General features: G+C 34.2%; 1 protein-coding gene and 1 pseudogene across 3 annotated transcripts in view; one reads left to right on the forward strand and one right to left on the reverse strand.

The window, feature by feature from the left end:
- Positions 1 to 25,763, forward strand: part of NAALADL2 (N-acetylated alpha-linked acidic dipeptidase like 2) — a 1,363,282-nt gene that overhangs the window by 270,563 nt on the left and 1,066,956 nt on the right. The window lies entirely within an intron of this gene.
- LOC112849945 (cyclic AMP-dependent transcription factor ATF-1 pseudogene) lies at positions 280 to 1,001 on the reverse strand (annotated as a pseudogene).

Raw genomic sequence — 25,763 nt, forward strand, 5'->3', positions numbered from 1 at the left:
TATTGTCATTTAGGAAATTCAAACTGGTGAAAGCTCACTTCCCGCTTCTTGAGTGGGTTTCATTTTTCCAGAGCTTCCAGCTGTGTCAGTGACTTCCTTGAGCTCATTTTCCATTTTATCTTCTATCACCAGATCTCTTGCATAAGGTATTTATCTTTGAATTGCAAAAGCCTAAATAAAATGCTTCATTTTTGGCCTTTTAATTTATAAACCTCCTCTAAGAAGAAAAGAAATCCCATATAAATTTTAGGAAGTCTGCAAAAATATTTTCTTTCTTAATCAAATACCTTTATGGGAATAAAGATCCTTCAAAGTTTTTAACTCTTCTATTAGAGTTTTATTTTGATTTTCCAAGACTGCAACCTGATTTTCCAGGCATTTCACATATTCTTTCTTCTTTCTGAGACATTCTTGCGCAGCTTCTCTGTTTTTCATTGACCTATTTCTCTTTTCAGTTGGGGGTCATCTGTCTTAGTTGTCTGAGATTTAAGTGTCACAGGAAATATCATTACCACAGGTTGTGGCAGCGAAATAGCTGAAGGGGTGGTACAGATCTGATCTGTGTGCATATCTCCTGATGCAGTTTGTACAACCACCTGGTTGCTAGGCACAAGTATTTGCTGTCCATCGGAGGTCTGTGCATGCTGGAGAATTGTTTTCCCTTGCTGAGTACTGACTGAATTTGTCATGGTTAATGTCTGAAGTCCCTATACTCCATCTGTGCCTGAACTGGCCAGTTGTAAGTCTCCCTTTGGCGCAATGGCAATGTACTGTCCATTGCTAGTTTGATAGATGGGAGTTGGGACAGACATAGAAGTGACAGCAGAAACTCCAGGGTTTTCTCTGTCTTCTGTTCTGCCCCATGTATCTTCAGAAGATAAACCTTTCAAAATTTTTCTGCTAGATGCACACCATGCTAGGATCCCGCAGGCTTTCTGTGAAGAGCCTATACCGTCTGATGAGTCCTGAGACTCCTCACTTTCTGATAAAGATGATACCATTGCACCTGTGGTGGGTGAACTATCATTCATAATAATGAAAAAAATATATAAAACACTTAAAACACTTAAAAATAAATTTCACAAAAATGTCCCAGAATCCCAAACTTCACTTTATGGCATTATTAAAGGATAGAAAATAATGTGAATAATTGTAGAAAATAATGTGAATAATGTGAATAATGTGAATATCTTAATGAAGATATTCTGTGATCCTAAATGGAATGACTTAACACTTAAAATCCATCCCAAATTACAGTGGTGAGACATGATCCCATTTTTCGGAGCTTAAGGCATGGGAGGAAACAATGGACTGTTCACATTGGTTACTTGAAGGTGGTTGATTAGAAGGGATAGGGAAGTGCTACTTAATGTTTTACACAACTCTGTGTTGCATTGGTTCAGTTAACTTTTCACTTCTGTTAGAGTAGCAATTTTTGTGTGGGCTTTGGATGTGCACAGACTCTATCTTCTCCATGTTTACTCTTTATTTAATAGCAACATTTTCTTGGGAAAGTCATTTTACCTATCTGTGCCTCAATTTCTGCCTCTTTAAAGTGAGGTTAATAATGGTTATTACCAGGGGTGCCTGGCTGGCTCAGTTGGTTAAACATCCCACTCTTGGTTTTGGCTCAGGTCATAATCTCAAGGTTTGGTGAGTTTGAGTCTCGCTTTAGGCTCCGTACTCCCACTGCTTGGGATTTTCTGTCTCCCTCTCTCTCTGCCTCTCCTCCATTCGTGCTGTCTCTCTCTCAAAATAAATAAATAAATAAATAATAAATAAATAAATAAATAAATAAATAAATAAATAAAATAAAATAAATACAATAAATACAATAAGTAAATAAACTTAAAAAAATCAGTCTGTAGGGTCCCTGGATGGCTAAGTCAGTTAAGCATCTGACTTTGACTGAGGTCATCAGCATTGGTTGAGCTCGAGCCCCACTTCAGGTGAGCATGAGCCCCACTTTGGGGTGAGCCACGCTTCTCTCTCTCTCCCTCTCTCTCTACCCCTTGCTTACTTACACCTTCTCTCTTTCTCAAAAAAAAAAAATAATAAAGGTTTAGCAGAGTGTACACTCTTAGCAAGTGGAAGCTATTCTGTCTCTGATATAAGGGGCCTTATTCTGATAGTGCTTCTCCTCCGATCTGTTCATGTGTGATAATAGCTCCCTGCTCCGACCCCAGACAGCTATGGTGTAGAGGGAGGGACATCAGGTCTAAATACATGGAGCACTGAACTTAGTAAGTTTGAATACTATAGGATTGGTACAATACTGCATAAATAATGCTTTACATTTTTTTCATAAATTTTTATTATAGGCAGCCTGACAAATTTACATCTGTGGTAGCTTATAAAATTGCTAAACCAGTCAAGCTGTTAGAATTGAAATTTTGCTATCTCTTGACTTACATGGGTACCTGTTTTGTTAACTTATATAAAACATATGGACACTGGATTATTATTTGACTTTGTAATGTTGATAATGTGTTTTTACTCATTTTCAAAACATCTCATTCTTTTCTTTTCTTTTTTTCTTGAGTTCTACACCCATTGTGGGGCTTGAACTCACAACCCTGAGAGCAAGAATCGCCTGACAGGTTAGGCTTAGTCAGCCAGGTGCCTCCAATATATCTCATTCTAGAAGCACATTAAAAATATAGAGTAACCAGATATTTTCTACTGAAGGATATTTTTAAAAGTTAGTTAATGATTAAACACCACTTCATGCCAATTTCTTTTACAGTTTTCAAAGTGTTATGAAACTTGTTTTTGTTCCCAGTAGATTTAAATATACTTTGATTACATCATCTGCAATGTATATTTAGCCTTAAAGTTAATTTCCCATTTAAAAGCACCTCAATTTGAAAGAAAATATGTTTCCTTTTTTAATTCAAGCTCCCAAATGCTTGATAAAATCATGGCTTTTGAGTCTTCATTGGTAACTACCACTTGTGAGGATCTTTTGCCCTGTGCTTTGTGTGAATCTCCAGGCATGTTCCAGTGTCTCTTATCACAGTGACACTCCCATTAAGAAGGGTACTATGTTAAGTGTATTTTTCTTGATTTTGTTTGCTTTGACAGTTGTCAGAAGACAAATATTTCAGAATATTTTCCCAAAGTGTTATAGTTTTACAGTTTACCTGACACTAGGAAGAAATGTGTCATTATTATAGCTCATTTTCCTTATTTTATTTTAAATTTTGAAGTCTCAACTTAACTGACAGTGTCTGCTTTTGGATATTTTGAGCCATGTTCAAAATTGCTGTCCTAAAGACTTAAAATACACACAATGATGTGTTACTTAGAAAATAATGGGGTGCCTAGGTGGCTTAGTCAGTTGAGCATCTGATTTGATTTTGGTTCAGGTCATCATCTTATAGTCATGAGATTGAGCCCGGATAGATGCTTAGCATGGAGCCTGCTTAATTTTCTCTGTCTTCCCTGCTTCCTCTACTGCCCCCCATCCCCTCCTGCACTCAGTCTGTCTCTAAAAAAATAAAGAAAATAATATAATAACATGAATTTTGGTCATGAGATTTAAAAACAAAGGATGTGATAAGCAGTACAAGTAAATTAGTCATTCACTGAAAAACTATTTTTAAAATGCAAAGACTTGGTGCTGTAATTACACTAGATGAAAAATAAACATAAGGCCCATAAGCCTACCTTTGTATAGCTTACATTCTAATGGGAATTCTAATATTGATCAGGTAAAATCACACATATACACAGGAAGGGATAAGACTCCTCTAATAACCCAAAAGGTGGGTAGGCTTAACTGAGAAGAGGAACGTGTATTCCAGGCAAAAGGGAATGGAATAAGTAGGAGGGACTGGGGGAGTGCTGAGAGAATTGGCTTTTGAGACACAGGCTGAATGATCTTGCAGAAAATGAAAACAGAATCAAGCAGAACCTTTGGGACAAAAGACTTGATTGTTAGATTAGGTTCCTTCTTGTCAGTAGCTATCTACAACAGTTAATCATTATCAAGGGTTTCTGTGTATAACACATACAAACATCCACATCTTCCTGTGTATAAGACATTTAAAGTAAACATTTAAAATTATGCTGATGATTGGGGCACCTGGGTAGCTCAGTCCATTAAGCATCCAATTCTTGATATTGGCTCAGCTCATGATCTCATGGTTCATAAGATTGAGACCCGCCCTATGTCAGGCTCTGCTCTGACAACATGGAGCCTGTTTGGGCTTCTCTGTCTTCCTCTCCCTCTGCCCTCTCCTGCTCCCACTTTCTCTCTCTCAAAATAATTAAATAAACTTAAATAAATAAATAAAATTATGCTGATGATTCAGAAGGGCATAATTACTTTATGAGCTGTAAATTTAGACATCCTTGAATTCATTCCTTTTTTCCCGAGAGAAACCTAAAAAAGTTTTAGCTGACTAGTTCAAGAGGAACCTGTTTTTATATTAAAATTTTAACTGTCTATCCATAGTATCAACAATATCATTATACTTTGGTTATCATAGAACATTAAATTAACCTCCCTTATTTTTAAATTAATGACTAATTTAAAATTTAAATATTGCCTATAATTTTCATGGCTCGTAAAGAAATACTTGATATCTAACCAACGTGCATTTGAATAGGCTCTTCTGTTACTGAATACAAGAATTCCATGCATGGTAGAAGCAGGACTTATCAGGCATTGGGGCTTGCTTCTGGTAGAGATACATAAAAATATTTTTATACATCATGCATTATTCCTCAGTTCCTTCTAAAAATGGCTCATCTGTTGTTTTTATTATTAGATGTAGGATGTTTCAGTTATAAAATTGAAGACAATTATTATGTTCATAATTGAGTCTCTTGTGTGAGGGTATATACCATTTAAATATCTTGGCATCAGCTTATTGATTTTGTTCAGGGTCAAAATTAGAAGCACCATCAATAATCTCAATACAGCATAATGTGCACGGTACAAAGTTTAAATATTTAGTCACTGAGTTGACTCTTACAATGTCAAGGGGAAAACACAGTTAATAGGATAATAAGTACCTAAAGTGATACTAAAGAAGAACTAAGTGTGTCTAAGTCAGATTATTTGTTTCTCATATGATGAGCAGACATGAGAAATCATTTTTTTATCTTAAAATTTATATTTTATCATTGTTAAAAACAAATACAAAGCAAATACTAAATTTTGAGCACTTCATATATTTTACTAGTTATGGCATGTCTACTTGGTGTTAGATTCAGAGAGAAGCCCACATGTCCACTAAATAAAAAATTCAAGAGAAATGGAAATTCAACCAGAGGTGAGAGTACTAAAATTGCACCTATTATAACCACCTTATTTTGTCTAGTGTTGGTGTGCTTTATTTCAAAATTGTACATAAGAAAAATAGGGTAAATTAAGGAAAATAACTAAATTGTAAAAGTACCAAATATTATACAAACTTGATTTCCCAAATGCAGTTATTATACATACATACATACATACATACATACATACATACATACATACATACTTACGTAGAGAGAGAGAGCAAGAGTGAGAGCATCCACAAGGGAGCTTGCTTCTGGTAGAGATACATATAGATGTATGTGTGCATGTAATTAAATGTATTTCTAGCATTTTTCAGTCATTTAGTGTTTATTGAACTTTACCCTGGTAATATAAAAGAGAAGAATTAGAAGAATATAAGTAACTTTTATAAAAGAAAATGTTAGTTCAATGTGACAATTTTAGTTTTGTCCTAATATGAGAGACTAATATTCATCATACCATGCTTACAATTTAAAGTGAAAATGAGAATCTTTTTTTTTTTTCCAAAAGCTATAAAGTGTTCAACAGCTTGGGCTGTTTAAAATAGCTTAGGTTTTTAGGATTATATTAGGGAGAGTTTTTAAAGAAACATTTGTATTTCAATTTTTAATTTAATGATTAGGTTTCAATGCTTTACATTTAGGGGATATATAGGCTTCAGTTTTCTCTCATGTGCAGGTACTTATTAAAAGAGGTTTGTTGTTTCATCCAGTTAATTTGCATGTTAAAATCACACACTCTTCTTATACATAAACTTCTTTTGTATATACTAGATTTACATTTTTCTAAGATCCTGAAATTAATAATAGGATTGTTATAGAACCTTTGTATGTCATGTGTTTAGAATTTGGAGAATCAGATGGAGTAACTAATAAATAATTAACCTTTACTTGATCAATAGAAATTATAGATTAATTAAGCACATCTGAATGAGAAATTGTTCCTTATATGATTTTATTTACCATTTTATAGAAAATCAAGGAAATGAATTATCTGTGTAAATAATTTAATGGAATCACATCTTAATTTTTTTTTTTTTTCAACGTTTATTTATTTTTGGGACAGAGAGAGACAGAGCATGAACGGGGGAGGGGCAGAGAGAGAGGGAGACACAGAATCGGAAACAGGCTCCAGGCTCTGAGCCATCAGCCCAGAGCCCGACGCGGGGCTCGAACTCACGGACCGCGAGATCGTGACCTGGCTGAAGTCGGACGCTTAACCGACTGCGCCACCCAGGCGCCCCATCACATCTTAATATTTACCAGTCATTTTTGGATGCACAATGCCTTAAAGTTCTGCCATAAAGTTAGTCATAATGAATGCAATTGAATTTCTCTAAAATACTTAGACTTTACAGCTATTCTCAATATCCTCACCTAGATTAGTTTTTTTCTATAATTTTTAAAATGTAACTATACGTAGTGTTTCAGTTATCTACTTTTCTAAGACTAATATGGCAACTTATTGAAGAGACTATCTTTCATGAATGTGTTCCATAATTTGTAGATGGTACCTATGCATATGGCAGTTATATGTTTATTAAATATGTGGTTCTTTTAAAACTTAAAACCCATTCCTATGGGGCGCCTGGGTGGCTCAGTCGGCTAAGCGGCCGACTTCGGCTCAGGTCATGATCTCGCAGTCCGTGAGTTCGAGCCCCGCGTCGGGCTCTGTGCTGACCGCTCAGAGCCTGGAGCCTGTTTCAGATTCTGTGTCTCCCTCTCTCTCTGCACCTCCCCTGTTCATGCTCTGTCTCTCTCTGTCTCAAAAATAAATAAACGTTAAAAAAAATTAAAACTTAAAACCCATTCCTGTTCAAAATTCTTAGAAGAGTATGGAAGTTTATTTCCTTATCTTTGTAAGGAACCTGAGTCAAACCAAGAAGCTATATCATTAACAGTGAGATATTAGGTGAACTCCCATTAAAGTTCTAGAAAAAGGAGACAAGGGTTTTCTCATCACCTGACCACTATGATAAAGTGAATCTTAGGGGGAAAAAAGTATTTTGCGTCTGGATTGTTACTCTTAGTTAAAAATATATTTTCTAAAAAATAATAAAATAAAATAAATAAAATAAAATAAAATAAAATAAAATAAAATAAAATAAAATAAAATAAAATAAAAAAAATAAAATGTTTTCTTACTCTGTAAATGGTTACTAGAGATAATATTTTATGGGGCAAAAAATTTTGGAGTTTGGATCCAGCACTAACTGACTGCTTCCTTACACTTGTTCAAAACAACATGTTATCTTCAGACTCTCTGTAAACTGGTTATGTCAAAACTGACAAAAATCTGTCATGGAGTTGTTACAAGAACACCCTGAGGATAATAGATATGAAAAACTTTATGAGTGGTAGGACAGTACTAGATTTGGTATGATAATTAATAGTGAAAACAATAAGCACAATATTTGATTCATTTTTATGAACCTGTTTTATTCCCCCTTCATGAACTGTACATTCTACTTGTCAATATTATTTAGTATTCTCTCTAAACGTGCTGCATTTTCTACCTATTTTGCACTGACATTTTTGTTAGTCTTTTCCCTATACTTGGACTGCCCTTTGTCTATAATATCTGTTCATTAAAGGAGTCCTCAGCTTTCAAGATCCACAAGAATACCAATTGTTCCATGAACTAGTCTTGAAATTCACTACTATTACCTCCTTTACTACTTGGAGAAATGGAGAAATGGAGAAACCTTTTTTACCTGTCATGAAGATTCTCCCATTCTTATCAATTCAGCCTCTGATTCTCTTGCCTCACCAGAGTTGTCAGGTAGCTTGTTAGACATGCAGAATCCCAGGCCATACCCCAGACTAAGATTCCTGGGAGATTCTTATGCATATTACAGATTGAGAAACACTGCCTTAATTAATTATAAACTCCTTGGGAGGGAGGACATGATGAAGGGAGAGCTTCTCTGTCTTGTCGTAGTATGCTCTATAAGGCTATCTGTTATCCAGTGATTTGGAGATAATAGGTGTTCAGTAAATGAGTGTTGAGTTGAATTTTATTTGTAATATTTTGAAGTCAGAAAATCCAGTGTCAGAAAACTCATTTTTTTGGAAAAGGATGTTCTAAAATCAGAACAAGAGGAAAGCTATTTATTATTGATGCTACTCACATCAACTAATCAATATTTCTTGGTCATCAACTACTGTACTTTTTCATGCATAAGATATTAGTATGGATCCTTGATCTTATAAAAAAATCTTCAGTCTGACCTTCACCTTCAAAGAATTCATTTAGGTAGCTGAATCAAAATGTGGTTTCTTTGTCATCTCTGTAAATATTTAATATATGCTATTGGAAGTCATGACAGAACTTTAAGGCATTGTGCATCCAAAAATGACTGGTAAATATTGAGATGTGATTCCATTAAATTATTTAAACAGATAATTCATTTCCTTGATTTTCTATAAAATGGTGAATAAAATCACATAAGGAACAATTTCTTATTTATAATGAAAGCAAGGTGATTTTATACTGTAAGAAACTTTATTTTCCAGTGTGTGATTTTAAATTGTGATTTTTCCCTTACATACCTTAATTTCTAAGATTTTTCTCTCTAGAATTCCATCAAAAATTTAAAAAGGTTTTGAGTGCCATTAAATCACATTCACCTGCCTGTATACACTAATTGCTGTGAATTAAATTAAGCATATCCCTAATTGCAGGTGGTTTCTTTCCGTTGCATAGAAAGTTGCAAGTCTGCCTCTCTCTGCTATCAGCTGATATGTGCTTAGGGAACAGAAACTAATTTTAACATTAGCCCAAGCAAAATGTAATTAGGACAGCTAATCTGCTGAAAAATACCCCCAGTAAAAATCTTTTTTATGTAATGCCATTTTAATGGAAATGACATTTTTATGAAATGCAAGTGACAAAGACTTGAATGATGCCTGTGAGCCTTTTATTTAATTTTATGTGTTGTGTAATTTGTTAATAAAGGGAGACCAGAAGCACTCTCAACATTCTGGATTCGGAAAAGATTTTAAAGTAGAATTCTTAATGTGAATGTTCAATTTTACTTAAAATAACATTTTAAAATAACAAACTTGCATCTTAATAGATACTGTAAAAAGGTAGTGTGTGTGCATATGTGTGTGCATGCGCGTGTACACAATGACAGCCATAGTAGAAAGTCTTTGGTAATTATGTCATATTTCTCATCACTGAGCCTCTCCATTAATGTAGATGATTGAAACTGACTTTGCTTGTGTGACTTCCCCTTCCTTTTTTTAAACAGATATTCTGAATTTAGGATTTCGGTATTAAAGGAAATCTAAAGGGATTAATAATTCTCTTAAAAATAACTATGATTACTACCAGAATTTGTAAGTTCTTCATTTATGTTTGGAACTGTATTAAGTGTTTTAGGTTTTGCTTGTTTGATTCTTTAACAGCCATGTGAGAATTATATTCATTTCATAGATCATGAGATTAAGCTCAGGGATTTTAAGACACAACTAGTAAATGGATCAGTTGGGATTTGATTCTCTATTAACCTCAAGCCAATTTTAGTATTCTTAACCAATAGGCTCTAGTGCCTCAATAAAAATACTTGTTTCTTAATGTTACACTACAAACCGTAATGACAGAGTAACATGTACACATGTCACCATTTTTCTCTTGAATTGTTTCTGAAATGAGGTTTAGCCTTTAATTTTGGTGTCACTACAATGTGACATGTGATATAGTTACATATATGTCCTTCAAAATCCAAAATTATTAAATGTTCAAAACCTGTGAAATATATGAAACACAGCTGTGTTTTTCACCCACAGACTTGTGTTTATGTGAGACCTAGTCATTGTCTAACTAAATGGTCCTTAAAGGCAGTGCTAATAACTTACCAATTCTTTGCCAAAACGTAGGTTCTTCTTGAAATGATTCTCCTTTCTAAATTTAAGAGTGTTTCTTCATTTTGCTGACCCAGGCTGATTTTACCTTTTGACTTTAATTTGAAAGTGAGAGAAGTTATAATCTGAATTTTGATGCTATTATAACCTTTTTTGGAGATTAAATCATTTTGATTAAAGCATTCAGCACTTCATTTTCCTGAGTTAAATAGAAAATTAGTATTGACAAAATTAGGCGTGTGAATCGTGCCCTGCCACTTACCACGTGCATCTAGTAGGGCGACTGTTTCCAAACAGCACGGAAGCACAGTAAAACTCATAGGAGGGCCACAGAGGAGCATCACAGGATATTTTAATTTTTCAGGGAAGACACAAAGATACTGGACATCCGTTAGACATCTGTTGCTCATTGTGCAAACCACTAGCTCAAGAAGTTCATCATTTAAACAATAGATTGTACTGTATTCCTTTCAATAATATCATATATTTACAAAGCTGGATTTTACAAGTTTGCTTGATAAAAGCAGTTACTGAGTGAATAGCAATATGATCTAGGAAATGAGAGAGGCTGTGTCCACTGTGATTTAAGAAGCGTTATGACCAACAGGAACACAAATCCCATTAGTTAAGTAATTGCAGTTATTTCAGAATGAAATTAAAAAAATATTAAAGGTATGTGTTTTTTAAATAGCTAAAATTATTAGATGAAAATACTAAGTAGGTTGGATCTAACTATTTCAGAACTGTTACTTATTTCATATGTATATGGTTATGAATGAAATAAACTATAATGAATAATTTACATGACATACAATTTCTCATTTAAGGTAATACAATTCAGTAGTTTTAGCATATTCACAGATTTGTGCAACCAATACCAAAATTTATTTTCAGATTTTCATTATCCCCTCTCAAAAAAGAAGCACCATATCCAATACCAGTCATTCCTCATTCTTCCCAGCCTCCAGCCTGAGGCAATTACTAATCTATTTTCTCTCTATAGATTTGCCTATTCTGAACATCTCATCTAAGTGGAATCATACAATATGGTGTTTGTGACTAGCTTCTTTACTTAGCATAATGTTTAATAGGTTCATCCATGTAGCATGTATTTTTCATTTTTTAATAATCTATTAGGTACACTTAATTTATTCATTCAACATCTGATAGGCATTGGGTTATTTCCACTTTCTGGCTGTTAGGAATAAAGCTGCTGTGGACATTTGTATACCAGTTTTTGTGTGAACGTATGTTTTCATTTCTCTGGAGTATATGGCTAGGAGTGGAATTACTGAGTCATAACTTTGTTTAATCATTTGAGGAAATGCCAAACTGTTTTCTAAAATGCAGCGTTTTGTATTCTCACCACCAATATATCAGGGTTCCAATTTTTCTACATCCTGCACAAGATTTATTATATATTTTTTGATTGTAGCCATCACGGTGGATGTGAAGTTGTCGCTCATAATGGGTAATGCTCTTTTACTGTGATTATTGGTAGTTTGTGTATATTTGGAAACATATCTATTTAGATCCTTTGTCCATTTGTTATTTATCTTTTTATTGAGTGGTAAGAGGTTTAGATACTTACATATTGTCTCAATACAAGTCCCTTATTAGACATGTGATTTACAGATATTTTCTCCTGTTAGATGTCTTTTCATCTTCTAGATAGTATCCATTGAAGCCAGAAATTTTTGAATTTTAACGAAGCCAATTATCTAGTTTTTCTTTTGGTATCATATTTAGAATTTTCTTACACTATTGAGTTGTCTTGGCTCCCTTATCAAAAATCAACTGACTAAAATTTAGGGTTTGCTTCTGTACTTGCAATTTTATCCCATTGATCTATATGTTTATCTTTATGCCAGGACCATGCAGTCTTGATATATAATGTCTGTAGCATTGTAGTAAGTTTTGAGATTAGAAATGTGGATACTCCACTCTTCCTTTTCTTCAAGATTTGGACTATTTCTTTGAATTTTCATGTGAATTTAAGATCAGCTTATTAATTTGAACAAAATAGTCAGCTGGGATTTTGATAGGGATTACATTGTATCTGGAAATCAATTTAAGGAGTAATGACATTTTAATAACATTATGAGTTTCTATTTATGAATATGAGATGCCTTTCTATTTAGATCTATAATTTCTTTCAGGTTTTTTTTTGTATTTTTCACAGAAGAAGATTTTACTAGTTTTATTACATTTATTCTTAGATATTGTATTAGTTTTGATTCTATTGTAAATGTAATTGTTTTCTTAATTCTGATTTTGGATTTTTCACTGCTAACGTATAGAAATATTACTGATTTTTGTATTGATTTTTATATACTACATCTTTGAACTAATTTATTATATATTTACTGTGGTAAGAACACTTTACATGTGATTTACTCTCAACAAATTTTTTATGTGTATAATAATGTTGTATAGATCTCTAGTACTTAATAATTTTGCAAAATCAAAACTTCATACACATTGAATAATAGCTCAACATTTTGCCTTATCCCAGCCCCTGGAGACCACTGTTCTACTCTGTGATTCTATGTGTTTGAATATTTCAGATACCTCATGTAAGTGGAATCATGCAATATGTTTCCTTTAGGGACTGGCTTATTTCATTCAGACTACTGTCCTTAAGGCTCAGGATTTCCAGCTTTTTCTTACGACTGAATATTCCATCTTGTGTATATACACATTTTCTTTATCCATTTCTTGGTTGATGGATATTTAGTTATTTCCTATCTTGTCTATAATGAATAATGCTGTAATGAATGTGGGAATGCAAATATCTCTTCAAGATACTGATTTCAATTCTTTTGGGTAAATACCCTGAAGTGATATTTCTGGGTCATATAGTTATTCGTGTTTTTAATTTTTTGAGGGGCCTCCATACTGTTTTTCACAGCGGCAGTACCATTTTACATTCCCACCAACATTGAACAAGGGTTCTATTTACTCCACATCCTCACCAACACTTGTTATCTTTTTTTTTTTTTTTTAACGTTTATTTACTTTTGAGACAGAGAGAGACAGAGCATGAACGGGGGAGGGTCAGAGAGAGGGAGACACAGAATCTGAAACAGGCTCCAGGCTCTGAGCTGTCAGCACAGAGCCCGATGCGGGGCTCGAACTCACGGACCGTGAGATCATGACCTGAGCCGAAGTTGGCCGCTTAACCGACTGAGCCACCCAGGTTCCCCTGACTGATCATATTTCTATTGGTGAAAAGCTCTAGGCTCCAGATATTTATCCTTTATCTCAGTAGTGCTTGCATTCATGTCACATTTTTGGAATTTCACTAAACAGAGAGTGGTACTCTTTATGCACACACAGAATTTCACTAAACAGTGGTATTCTTTACGCACACACAGATCCATCCACACAAAATTGCTTACAGTGAAATTAGTTTTTGATAATTACTTAAATAATTTTTTAATGTTTATTTACATTTGAAAGAGGAAGAGAGAGACACAGTGCATAACAGGGAAGGGGAAGAGAGGTGGAGACAGAATCTGAAACAGGCTTCAGGCTCTGAGCTGTCAACACAGAGCCCGACGTGGGGCTTGAACTCACGGACCGCGAGATCATGACCTGAGCCGAAGTCGGCCGCTGTACTGACTGAGCCACCCAGGCGCCCCAACACTTGTTATCTTTTAAAAAATAATAGCCATCCTAATAGGATGAGGTGATATCTCATTGTGGTTTTGATTTGCATTTCCCTGATAATCAGTGATACTGAGTAGTCAATGCAATCCTTATCAAAATCCCAATGGCTTTTTTCTTTTCTTTTCTTTTCTTTTCTTTTCTTTTCTTTTCTTTTCTTTTCTTTTCTTTTCTTTTCTTTTCTTTTCTTTCTCTCTTTCTTTTTCTTTCTTTCTTTCTTTCTTTCTTTCTTTCTTTCTTTCTTTCTTTCTTTCGTCAGAGATAGAAAAAAATCCAAAAATTCATATGCAACCACAAAAGACTACCAATAGCCACACAATCTTGAGAAAAAAATAAACCTGGAAGCATCACACTTCCTGATTAAAAAAATGTATCACAGAGCTATAGTAACTAAAACAGTATGATGTTGGCCTAAAGACAGACATATAGACCAATGGAACAGAATATACAGCCTCTGTTTAAACCCTTGAATGTATGGCCAGCTGATCTTAAACAATGGTTCCAAGAATACACACTGGGGAAAGAATAGTCTCTTCTATAATTGCTGTTGGGAAAAATGGGATATCCAAATGCCAAAGAATTAAGTTAGATTTTTAACTTACACAAAAATCAACATAAAATGAATTAAAGACTTAAATATAAGGCCTAAAATTATAAAACTTTATGAAGAAAACATAAGGGAAAAGCTCATTACATTGGTCTTGGCAATGATTTCTTGGATATGACACCAAAGGCGCAGGCAACAAAAGAAAAAAAAATAAACAAGTGGGACTATATCAAAGGTTTTGCAGAGCAAAAAACAAAACAAAAACAAAAAACAAAAAACAAAACACAAAAACCAGAGTGAACCTATAAAAGGCAACCTATAAAATGGGAGAAAATATTTGCTAACTATGTATCTTGTAAGAGGTTAATATCTAAAATTCATTAGGGACTCCTTCAATTCAATAGCAACAAAACAAAACAAAACAAAAAACAAATAACCTGATTAAATGAAATGAGCAAAGGACTAGAATAGACATTTTCCCAAACGCGACATACAAATGGCCAACAGATACTTAGTTTGCTCTTCTACCAAGATCTTGAAGTGGCAGTTTAGGTTAGTTATTTATAATCTTTCCTTTTTGTTAATATAGGTTTTTATGTTTATAAATTTCCATCTAAGTACTGCTCTAGCTACATCCCATAAGTTTTAGTATTTTAAGTCTTCATTTTTATTTATCTCAAGCTATTTTCTAACTTCCTTGTGATTTTTTTTCTTCATACTGTTGCTTATTTTGGAGAGTGTTGTTTGATTTCCACACATTTGTGAATTTTCCAAGTTTTGTTTGTGTTACTGATTTCTATTTTCATTCCATTGTGGTTGGAGAACACACTTTAATTGGTTTTAATCATTTAAATTTATTGAAACTTGTTTTATGTGCTAGCATATGGTCAGTCCTAGAGAAATTTCTTTACGCATTTGAGAAGAATGTGTATTTTGCTGTTTGGTGTAGTATTTTATAGGTGTATTAGGTTAGTTGTCATTCAGATCTTCTGTGTTCTTGTTGAACATCTGCCTAGTTTTGTACATTATATAATGTAGAGTATCAAAGTTTCTGAATATTGTTGTTGAATTGTCTATTTCTTCATCCTGACAGTTTTTTTTTTAAGTTTCTTTTAAAGTTTATTTATGTTCCGGGGGTGGGAGGGGTATAGGAAAGGGGCAGAGAGCGAGGGAGAGAGGATCCCTCTGCTGGCAGCCCAAAGCCTGATGCAGGGCTGGATCCCACCAATTGTTTGACCTGAGCCTAAATCAAGAATCAGACGCTGACAAGACTAAGCCACCTAGATGCCCCCTTTATCCTGTCAGTTTTTAATTCATATTTTGGGGACTCTGTTTTGAGGCACATATATATTTTTTATATTGCCATATCTTGATAGTTTGACTCTTTCATTAATATAAAATGTGCCTCTGGGGGGCACCTGGGTGGCTCAGTTGGTTAAGCGTCTGACTTCGGCTCAATTCATGATCTCATGGTTTGTGAGTTCGAGTCCGGTGTCCAGCTCTCTGCTGACAGCTCAGAGCCTTGAGCCTGCTTTGAGTTCTGTGTCTCCCTCTCTCTCTGCTGCTTCCCCACTCATGCTTTGTCTCTCTTCCTATCTCAAAAAAAAAAAAAAAAACCCAAAAACATTAAAAATATATATATAATGTACCTCTTTGTAGTAAAATTTCTGTTTTAAAATCTATACTGTCTGATATTAGTATAGCCACTCCAGATTTCTTATGATTGTTGTTTGTATGATGCATGTATATTTTCCATTCTTTTATTCTCAATTTGTATCTTTAAATATAAAGTGTGGCTTTTGTAGGCATTACATTGTTGGATCTTGTTTTATCAGTCTCATAGTCTCTTCCTAAGATTAGATTTTAAATCCATTCACATTAATATTTTTGATAGTTTTTGATATAGTTGGATTTACATCTGCCCTTTGATTTTATGTATCTTTTGTGGATTTTTTCTTCCTCTAGTCCTCCTTTACTTCAATCTTTTGCATTAGGTAAATGTTTTCTGATATAACATTTTAATTTTTAAGTGAGTTTTAAATTGTATTTTTGAAGTTATTTTCTTGGTGGTTTCTCTATAACTTACCATATTCATTTTATTTTATTATAATCTACTCCAGATATTTATTTAATTTGGTGAGATATAGAAACATTGCTCTTTTATAGCTGTCTTTCCTCTCTTGCATTTTATTCTGCTATTGTTATAGATATTACATCTATATATTTTACACATTCAACTGTATATTGTTAAAATTGTTACTTTATGTAATTTAGTAACTTTTAGAGAAAGTGAAAGGATAGCAAATGTTTATTTATGGCGTGTGTTATCTTAACCTTCTTATTTAAAATTTTTGATCTTATTTGTTTCTACGGATTCAAGTACCATCTGGTGACTTTCCATGGGATTGCAGTAGATTCAATGGGCTCTCTTTGTCTTTTTCATCAATCTCTGCCTCTGTTCGTATTGTACCCACCTGTTATGTTCCAGTAATTGCAGGCATACTTTTTGTGGCTGGTCTCTGAGGTTGTTCTGATCCTGAAGGAGCTATTCTTAATGGTCACGTTTCTTTTTTTCTTTTTAATAAACTATTTGGCCTATGGTTTAGCTTGTTGCTGTCTTGAAGCTACCAGCCTTCTCTGAATTGCTTGCCACTAAATATCCTTTGTTTTGAGAGCACTCTTAGGCTTGAAGTTCCCCACATTGTGTTCAAAATAAAGTCTGTTATCTTGGGAGAGCTTTAGATCTTTCTCTTCTTAGGCTTTCCCTTTTTCCCCCAGGTAAAATTCTCTGAACATATACTCAAGAACTGGCCATTTTGCCTGCTTCTCTTGGAATGTTTTTCCTGCTTTATAAGCAGGATGCTGTGTGGGATAGTACTCTTCCATTTTCCTGCCTTGCCCTTGCTAGCATGGAGCTTCACCCTACAAGTGAGCTGGATCAAGGGCTATTGAGTTTCCAGTATTCTTGGCTTGCTGTGCCTGTCCTAAAGTTCTGTGTTAGAAGTGGAGGCTGAGTGGAAAAAGTGAATCCTTACCTTCTTGGCCACACTTGCCTGGAATTTAGTCTCTGTAACACAGAGCAGGAGGAAAGTGAGAAATACTGGTGGCTGGGCTCTCCTGTAGAGTTACCATAGACCTTTGCTGAGAGTTGGAGGGAGAGGGAGCCTTGTCTTCATGGTTCCATCCACTTGCAGTGGAACTTTCATCACATGAGATGGGGAGAGGGAAGGGATTAAGTAGGTCATGGTTCAATTACAAGACTCTTGACATTTGCAGTGAGATTTGGTAGACTTTCTTAAATAATTATTTCCTTTTCTCCTGTACAACCTTAAGACAGTTTCCATAAACGTTAATGATTTTTTTTGTTGTGTTTTGTTTTGTTTTGTTTTGTAATTTTTATCTGTTATTGTTGTCCCAATGGAGTGAAGTTCTGAGGAGCTCCTCATGTGGTCATTCTGGGAGTTGTCTGTTATCTATGTCTTTTAGTCTAGGGGTACCATAGAAAAACTGCTGAGGTGCTCAAGTACTATGAACAGAGAGAGTTTGGAAGCCTTTATACTAGGACAAGTTACTAATCTTATCCATATCTCTAAATTTACATCTTTAAAGATAATGACATACATCTCAAACAAAGGTTTTAGGATTAAATGAAATACATTTATGAATGTTCCTGACGTATAAGAAAGAAATAACAAATTTGACTATTTTTTATTTATATTTCATGTATATACTTTACATACACACACATAAAAATGATGTGTAAGTGCTTTAATTATAATTATAGCTTTTAAATATATTTTTCTTACTTTGTTCCATTTTCTTCCCTAATTCAATCTAAAAAAGTGTCATTGGTGTGGAGTATCCTATTTGTAGACACAGATGAACTTATGCTTTTCATGAAATTCAACATATAGATTATAGTAGCAGCCAGTATAGGAATAAATGACAATCAGTGTCTCTTGAATTCTTTTAAGTCTATGATCAAAGTGGAGGCCTACATTTATGATATCTTTTGGAGATTAAGACCCCGTAGGCAATAATGGCCCACTACTGCCCTTGGGACCATCAGGTCTTCAAATCTCATCATTACTCTCCAGGATTTTGCTGGCCTTGATCATTATTGCCTAATTTGGGTACATTTAGATTGAATGCCAAAGCCCATGCAGCTTGAATGTATGAAAACCTGCTGTTTTAATGACATGGAGAGCTTACTACATTTTATTTTCTTAATTTACATCAAATTTTCAAATGTTTTTACTTAGTAGAAGTAGTCTATAGGGCCCTGAGTCTTTCTTAAAACACATTTTATCTGGAAGTTCCAAGAATATTTTCTTAAATATTGTTTAGAAAATAAATTGTTCTGTGGTGCCTGGGTGGCTCAGTTGGTTAAGTGGCTGACTCTTGATTTTGGTTCAGGTCATGATCTTACAGTTCAGTTGGTGGAATTGAGCCCTACATGGGGGGTGGGGGGTGGTGGCTGTCAGTGCAGAGCCTGCTTGGGATTCCCATTCTCTTTGCCCCCCCCCTTTCTCTCTCTCTCAAATAAATAAATAAAATAAATTGTTCTTCTTTTAGTCCTTATTTCATTACCAAGAAGATTTCCAACTCTAGTATTCAAATCCTGTGACCAGAAAACTAATGCAGCTTATGTTTTTTACTGGCACAAATATAAACAATACAATTATTTTGGAAAGTTTAGTGTGACATGTCTTTGAATGGCCTTTAAGTTATATAAAAATTTTAGTTACTGTTCAGAAGTAGGGAATGAAATGGAAGAAATAATAAAGGCAATAAAGCTGAGTAGTAGTATGAGGGAGAGAGTTATAGAAAGCAAGAGATACAGAGAATAAGCAATGAAAGATAAAGAAAATTCAAAAGTCAGTATAGCATGGATAATGTTTACATGGTTTAAAGTGTTGTATATATAGTTTGCTTGTCAGTCTCCTTCTCCAGTCAGGAGTCATTAAGCTAAAGAAAGGGGAATCCACACCTACTTTAACTACATTTAAACAAAGGGTTTATTATAAGGATCCTGGGGAATAGCATAGGATCCAATTGCCAGCAATATTATTGAGCCTCATAGGGACTGGTATGCTATAGTTTCTTTTCTGTTTTGTGGGCATATCTTCTTTGTACATATCTGCACTTACTTCTGCAAACTGGTTGTTTTTGCAAGGCCCTCAGTCTATGTTCTTGCATAATTTCAGTTTACATGTGGCTTCATCCTGTCTATGTGCCAACTTGGATGCTTTTTTTCCCCATATCTTCCCAATAGCTCATTGACTCAGAATCAGTGACCTAATCCCAAATTACAGATAGGATATGATTGTCTGAATTTGTATAAGTTATCTGCTCTTAGTCTTATATTATGACTGAAAGGATGAAGCCTGTTATACTGGGCTATTTTTATGAGAGTTGTAGGTAGAACAGACTCTCTAAGTAAAGGAAAGACATATTTGCATACCTATTATGTGCTGTCTAATAAACTCTTTGAGGGAAAAGATCATGTCCTATTAATTTCTTTCCCCAGCACTTTGCACAGTTTTAAAATGAATATTGAGTGAAATTATCTTCACTTCAAAGGCAATTTGCATTTCTGCCTCCAGAAGTCACAGCTGTTGACGCGCGCGCGCGCGCGCACACACACACACACACACACACACACACACACACACACACACAAGAGCTTCCAGTCTTTTCTTTTTTTGATGGATATCATTAAGGTAACTCTTACCTTGGAACAATGGCTAACCTTTTTTGGAAAGTAAACTTCTTTGAACAAACTTTGAGGACATTTTCTATGCCTGAGAATGGAGCAATAAGCAACAATGACAGTATCACCAATCCATTGTTGTAGACCAGTAATTACCTTGCTGTTTTAAGTAGTGCTTTTATGCTATAATTTTACACAGAAGAAAGAAATACATAAAAAAGGGAACGCATTGTTTGAGCAGGTGTGAAAGACTAACCTGTACCCATTAACCTCATTTGTTCCATTTATCCTACAAAAGCTCTTTCCCAACTCTAGAGGTACCTCTATAGAACCCCAACATCTCCAAAAACTACAATTTTTAAACCACTGTTTTTAGATTAGAAGCAAAGACCTTTTTGTCTAACTTGCTCAATGTTCAAATACTTCTATTTACACCTAAGAACATAATTAAAAATAAAAAGATTTTGTGAAGGCACAGAAAATGGTTTTATTGTCTATTTCTTCCCATTGCTGCAAGCAAAAATTTCAAAGGCAGAAATTCATTTATTCAGTAAATATTTACTGAGAATTATTTGCTATATTTAATTCTTGGCATAAAAATATGAATAAATTAGGGCCTCTTTTGCTGTATGTCCAGAGTTTACAATAGAATTGTGTATAGTGAGAACATTTTTATTTCGTTATGCTTAATGCAAAATGGACACCTACTTAGAACCATCCAAGGGAAAGAACTAGCAGGTATTTTAGTACACGGAAAAAATTCGGACTTCAGAATCTTCTACTTTTTTTTTTTTTTTTTGAATAATGAACTAAGACCACTGTCGGAATAACCATGGAACTTTTGGTGTCTTTGTTGCTTTTGATTGCTCTTCCATTCCCTGATATGACTTGAAACATTGGTTTGCCAACAAAAATGGAAAAATGTCTGCAAATTTTTAAAATTTATACCACTAGGTTTGTGTAATAGTGTTGTGTTGAAATGAAAAGGAGTAAATCTTTCTGCTTATATTGGAAAGGTATTATAGGATTTTTTGGTTGTAAAAATACGATTTTGAAAGAGCAAAATTTTTTAGGCATGTTTGTCTAAGCCTAATGTATCTTTATAGAACTGAAGACATTAGAACCAAAGGGAACTTTGAATTCGCTGTAGGGATTGTGATTGCTTACCAAGTATCCGTTCATCACTTCTTAATTTGCAGCAGAATTCCTGTGTTGTTCAGGGTAGAAATATGCCCAACTTTGGCTAATGGATCTTGGGGAGGGGAAGTACCATTCCTCTAAGGGACATTTAGAAATGTGTGAACATGTTTTAGAGGTTCAAAAGGATTGAGAGATAATAAAGACATTCAGTGCCCTTGGGTTGTAAATGTCAAGTGTCCAGGAGCATACAGAACTATTCCGAATAACACAGAATTTCCCAGCTTAAATACCCCTAGGATTCTCAAAAGAAACACTGGTTTATCCAAATCCTGCTAATCATGCTGTTTTCTTTGTCCATCTTACTTTTTTTTTTTTTTTTTTTTTTTAAATTTTTTTTTTTTTCAACGTTTATTTATTTTTGGGACAGAGAGAGACAGAGCATGAACGGGGGAGGAGCAGAGAGAGAGGGAGACACAGAATCGGAAACAGGCTCCAGGCTCTGAGCCATCAGCCCAGAGCCTGATGCGGGGCTCGAACTCACAGACCGCGAGATCGTGACCTGGCTGAAGTCGGACGCTTAACCGACTGCGCCACCCAGGCGCCCCCCATCTTACTTTTTAATGAGTATATATGTGTGACCCAATTCTTGATAGTGAGATACAAAGAGGAATATCTAGAGGGTGAGTGTGATGGGAGACCTCAGGCGAAAAGAAATTCTTGCTGGTATAAGATAGATATGAGTCAGTGTTTACCTAAGCATATGTAATACTTGGAGCTACAACAGCAATCTTCCAACAAGAAAGACCAAAATACTGGCCAAATTTGGAAGGATAGACATATGGTAACACCTGGATATCTGTTGATAAGTATAACTAACATTTCTTGTTGTATGAGTGCCGGGCTTATGTTATGTGAAGGAATAAAAACTATTAGAAGCTATTGTTTAAGCTATTAATTGGGGTTTTGATACCTACAGTTTCTAAAACTCTTGACAGATACAGCTTTTACTTAATCAATGGATCAGGCAGGTATACCCCCAAATGTTAACTAGTTATTTAATAGCTGGCTTGAAATACAAAAACATTTTTCTCCATTACTACTAACTTGAGGTTCTCAAACTGTGGTATGTAGGATCTTCCCCCTATTTGGGGGGAAAAATTATAATTGATTACATTTGAAACCTATGCATATCTGATGAAAAATGATAAACATACCATGACACTACAGACAGTATTCTGAATATGTTTTAAAATTTAACCATTCTACAGAGTTCATCCCATGATTTATAAAGGTAATGAAAATAGCCCATTTTGAGCAAGTCTTGCTAAATTCTCATTCAAAAGGTACAACAGAATTCAAAGCAGCTGGGTTTTTTTTTTAATTTTTAATTTTTATTTGAGAGAGAGAGAGAGAGAGAGAGAGCATGAGCAGGGGAAAGGGGCAGGGACAGAGAGAGAGAGAATGAATCTTAAGCAGCCTCCACACTCAGCCCAGAACCCAATGCTGGGCTTGATCCCACAATCCCAGAATCATGACCTGAACCGAAATCGAGAGTCAGACACTCAACTGACTGAGCCACCCAGGTGCCCCTCGAAGCAGCTGTTTTAAGCAGGAAAACAATAAATAAGGCAAGTGTTCTAATCCAATAGACTCTTGTAATTCAGTAGAAAAATTTTATAATTTCAAAATGTAAAAGCATTGATCATTTACCAGTTGTCTACCAAATGCCTAATTGAACAAAATTTTAAAATATTTTGCATGATTTTGACTTTAAAAATACCTCAAAACATAAGCCTTCTAGATGATAGCAAAACCATTATTTTATTATATATTTAAACATTCATCTTTACAGAGCAATCATTGCACTTGTTGGAAGCTGGGAGGACAGAGAGAGAAAAGTCAAAATAGGATATTTTCTTAGAAAGATGATTAAACAAGGAAACACTTATATGAGAGATTTCAACCTTGTGTACAACATAAAAATAACCATTACTCAAATTTTTCCCATGCCTGGAATTATTAAAAAAGTATAATACTACGTTCACAGAAGTGTAATATCCATTAGAAGATCTAATGGTGATGAATTTGAAGGCTTTCAATAAATCACTTTAGCTCAGATTCTTGAAAAGCTGAAATATTCTTTTTTCACACCCACTAAATAGACGTAATGATGGCAAGATACAAGAGTAAGTTCAAGCTGAAAAAGTAGTGATATATATGATTGCATAAAGTCATGCTATTTTAGAGTTGTGGGCGATATTAGGGACTATCTAGTTCAGTGTTCCACATATTTAAATAGTTTCAGGGACTTCTCTAAATGAAAACAATGTATCATGGAACCCCTAGGGTTCACTTACATTATATGTATATGAGTTTAATAAGAAAAAAACTTGAGACTACATATATATTTCCTAAACTTGCAGTTTTTATATAATCATACTACAGATAGAAATTCCCACAAAGATAAAACCAATAACATTAAAATTAAATTTATTCCATATAATGTATAACATTTTTCTAAAGATAAATCATTCATATGGAATTTAATACTATAAAAACAAAGCCTTAGTGTTCTTCATTTAATGTATTTCTATTTTCTTTTTTTACTTCAGACAACTTTGTTTATAATCATATTGGCAGTAAACTCTTCAGACTTTAACTGGCAGTGTTATTTTACCTTTATTACTGAAAGAAGTTTATTAGTTTTATGATTATTATAGTCATTTCCTCCCATGATTTTGAAGATTCTATTCTACAGTCTTCTGGCTTTCATATTTGCCATTGAGAAATCTACTGTCTTACACTCTATTATAGATCTGTTTTTTTCTTTTTGATGGCTCAAAATCTTTTTGTTTTTGGGAATTTTTTAGTTTCCTGATTGTGTCTCCAGACTTTTATTTATTTTTTTATCCTGTTTAGAATGCATTGTGATTTCTGTAGATATAAATTCATTCCTTTAACATCAGTTGTGGAAAATTCAAAGCTGAAAAGCTCTTTAAGTACTGCCTTTCCTTTATTTTCTCTCCTGTGACCCTACTTAGATGAATATCAGCTTTTACATTTGACCATGAAAATATTTGAAACTCCTTAAATTTCTTGTCTTTACTCTTTGATGCATCATAGATACTTTCTTTAGGTTTATTATGTGCTGCTTTTACTCTGTATGCAGTTGAATCTAGGCTGGCATTTAGTTATACATCTCTAATTAAAAGTTATACTTCATTTATAAAGTATAATTTTATTGGTTTTAACTCTTCCTTGTAATTTCTGATAATAAAGTGTTGGCTAGTTCTTATGTTGTTATAAGATATTTCTGTAACTATATCACACATAATTAATCTATGGTATCTAGCCATGAATTCTAATTTATAATTTCCTTCCTGGTATAAAGCTTTTTTTGTTGTTTCTGCCATATATTACTCATAGAGTCTTGTTTTTGGTGTGTTTGTGAACTTTATGAACTCATAGGTGGCTAATCTTAATCTGTGTACAATTTGGGTTCTAATTTGAAGATGCCTTTCTTTGGAAAATATTATAGTTACTATTTCGGGAAATTGCTGATCTTAGGAAAACTTAATTCCGCTGTAGGGTCCCAAGCAGAATCTTGAGGTGTCAAGTTTAATTCTTTTCCTTCACAGCTATTGCTGGGAGTATCTGTTTGAATTCTGCCTCCTATCTTCCGGACTGCTTGTTGTATTCGTTCAGTGGTCTACTTAAAGTTTGTCTTCTTCTGAAACTGTCAATGTGACACAAATTATATTTGGTACCAGAGCCAGGTGTTTCATTGTGGATATGCCTCAGGGTTGCCTTTTCTGCTAAATGGCTCAAAGTGGAAGTTTCCTAAGTTATAGCATTTTTGCCTCCAAATTTCTATTTTTTGCAAACAACCAAAAGATTGTAGAAATAGTAAAGCCTTCTATTTTTAAACAATAGCATCACTTTGAAAATAACTTGACTAAAATTGTTTATTCAACACTTTATTGCACATAGAATATGTTGACGTCTAGTCATTGTAGTTGATTAAATCTATTAAACTGGCCAAAATTATCAACAAAATATGCTTGTCAAGCTAATCATCTAAAATCAGTTTATTCATCTTAATAGACAACTATGAGTAAACAAGTTGCCTCCTAATAACTAGGCTTGCTTGCCACATTGAAAACATGCTAAAGTACATGAGCTTTTGTTCATTAAAAAAAATTTTTTTTTGAATGCCTACCTATTTTCCAGACATGATGTATGTTCTAGGGTTACAGAGATTAACAAAACAAAGTACACTGCCACATTGTACTTACATTCTATAAATGGAAGATAGATAATAGCCACTCAATATATAAGCAGGACAAGTTGGAAATAAATGCAATGAAGAAAATAAAACAGAGTGATGTGACAAAAAGTGAAAAGGAGTATAATTGACTATTTGGATTGTATTATGGTGATGACTTCCCTGAGGTGGTAGGAGTTGATGATGATGACCTGGGGAGAGTTCTTAACAAATGCTTTAGCAAGTGTGATGGCCCAGAGAGATAATGG

Source organism: Puma concolor, chromosome C2 (genome assembly GCF_028749965.1).
Source record: "Puma concolor isolate L17-30 chromosome C2, mPumCon1.1.hap2, whole genome shotgun sequence".
In the NCBI taxonomy this organism is placed as follows: Eukaryota; Metazoa; Chordata; class Mammalia; order Carnivora; family Felidae; genus Puma; species Puma concolor.